Genomic DNA, 2,594 nt, shown 5'->3' with positions numbered 1-2,594 from the left:
CCGCGGCGGCGCTGGAGGTGCGCGGGGGCTCCATGACAGGGTCCCCGCCAGGTACTCGGGGCCTCACGATCCCGCTGCTGTCGTCGTGCCCTGACCTTGGCTCTCCGCGCCTCTCTGCGTGTCTAGTGCCTCGCACCGCCATGAGAGAAACCGGCTGGCTTCAGCCCAGCCTCTTTGGGGACTCCCAGTGCTGGTGGAGGATAAACCAAGCCGAGTGTCTGCCAGGTGTCCCTGTTCTCCGGGTTTTCAGCGCTCATCAGGGCAACCATTCTCCCAGGAGGTCGTTAGCCCTCCTTAGACTACTCTTGGGGCCTTTGTTCATCCACGCACGGCCCTCCCTTCCCCCTGTGGAGTGGCGGCTCTTGTGTGAGGGGACACGGGACCTGCCCCCCCAGTGCCACCCTGCGGGGCAGGGTCAGCGTGAGGGCAGCTGCGATTTGTGGCACACTAAAAGGGAGCCCCGCTGCTCCACAGATGAGACCTTCCCGTGCTTTTTCCGTGTCCCTGGCAGGGGTTGCAGCTTGGGACATGAAATGCAGCCTGTGCAACCTCTGCAGTGCATTGCTGTTAACAGCTTATGTTAATAAGCTAGCTACTTGAAATAACTTATGACCCCCCCTCACCATCCTGAAAAATCTGCCCAGGCTTTCATGTGCCAGTCACCTGTTTCATCTTACATGTTTAACACTAGATTGGGGGAAAAAAACCCCCACCAAATACCAAAAAACAAACTTGCAAGCAATGATTTGATGAACTTTGTACTTGGAGAGGAATGTATTTGAAAGATATTGATCTGTGATGTTCCATGCAAAATATAAAAGCCTTCACTGTGTTTACAACTTCACAAACACAGAGCTTAGTCTATCAGTAGCTGAAGGTCTTGGCAAAAATAAGGTTATCATCTTTAAAACTCAGTGTTGTACATTTTTGTCCTAATAATTAATGTTTATGGAACTGGAAATGAGCCTTTTTATTGCAGTAAAGAATGGTTATCTTTGGGTTCTTCTTAATGAAGTGTTGTGCTTTAACCCCAGCTGGCAACAAAGTCCTGTGCAGCTGCTTCCTCACTCCTCCCCATGGGCTGGGGGAGAGAATCAGGAGTGTAAAAGTGAAAAAACTCGTGGGCTGAGATAAAGACAGTTTAAGAGGTAAGGAAAAGCCTTGCATGCAAGCAAAGCAAAACAAGGAATTAATTCACCATTTCCCATGGGTAGGCATGTGTTCAGCCATCCCCAGGATGACAGGGCCCCAGCACACGTAACAGTGACTGGGGAAGACAAACACCATCACTCCCAACATCCTCCCCTTCCTCCTTCTTCCCCCAGCTCTGTACACTGAGCATGGCACCACATGGCATGGAATGTCCTTGGGTCAGTTGGGGTCAGCTGTCCTGGCTGTGTCCCCTCCCAACTTCTCGTGCACCTCCAACCTCCTTGATGGTGCAGTGGTGCAAGAGGCAGAGAAGGCCTTGACTCTGTGCAAGCACTGCTCAGAAATTATGAAAACATCCCTGAGTTACCAACACTGTTTCCATCACGAATCCATACCAGAGCCCTGTGCCAGCTACTGTGAAGAAAATTAACTCTATCCCAGCCAATACCAGCACAAGAAGGCAAAATTCAATTGCGACCTCTCTAAAAAGATTCATGAAGCTTTTCTCTATGATTTGCAGTTTTAATAGCTGTTCCTCACATATCACAAATTATATGAGAAAATAAAAGGACGGTTACTCTTCCAAAACGTATGTGAGAATGACTGTGAAAAATAAATGTGAGAAGTCAGTGTTAGGGTTGTAAGTAAAAAAAACCCCGTCAGGTTTTTGTGGAGACTTGAACTTGGAGAATTGTTAGGGTTGTAAGTAAAAAAAGAAACATCTGTCAGGTTTTTGTGGAGACTCGAACATGGAGAATTATTTTCCAAGGAGTAGTCTTACTTATTTGAAAATACAATTTCATTATTCAGGAGTCTAAGCAGAGAAAGTTTATCTTTTTCTAAGACTCATCTACAAGCAGTTCAGGATTTGATTTCCTAATTGTGCCTCTATGATTCCCAGAGTGAGATATGTTGCTTTATGACTGTTGATAGGCATTTGAGGGACACAGAGATAAGCAGAGTAGTTATCTCCTTCTTGTAGAATTCTTGCATTAGGAGATTTTTCTGGCATTTCTGGTTTAGCCATCATTTTGCTGGAGGCAGGAAAATGTAACGCCTCGTGACAATCATTTTGAACTTTGGTAACTGGAATAGTAAGAATGCAAACCAGTTCTGTTATTGACTGTGCTAAACCAACAGAGATTTTAGATTAAGTTTTGTGGAATTCAAATTTTATTGGTTACTTTGCCTCTATGATTATACAGTGTAGAACATTGCTTTTGAAGGAAATACAAAACCTGATCAATCTGTGTTTGTCTGTTGAATTTAAAGGCCAGACTAGTAAGAACTGCAATGAGTTTAGCAGCATTGATTGCTTGATGTAGATTATACCGTTTGCTTTCATGAATGCCCATTTGGATTACCCAGGACAAAACTGATAGGCAAGAATGAGGCAGCTGAGTACTTATGCTCTCAGAAAGAAAGTTTATTGTCTTTACAAG

The sequence above is a fragment of the Corvus brachyrhynchos genome, unplaced genomic scaffold (genome assembly GCF_000691975.1).
Source record: "Corvus brachyrhynchos isolate BGI_N302 unplaced genomic scaffold, ASM69197v1 scaffold56, whole genome shotgun sequence".
Taxonomy (NCBI): Eukaryota; Metazoa; Chordata; class Aves; order Passeriformes; family Corvidae; genus Corvus; species Corvus brachyrhynchos.
The sequence above is the reverse complement of the archived record's forward strand: the minus strand, read 5'-3'. Positions refer to the sequence as shown.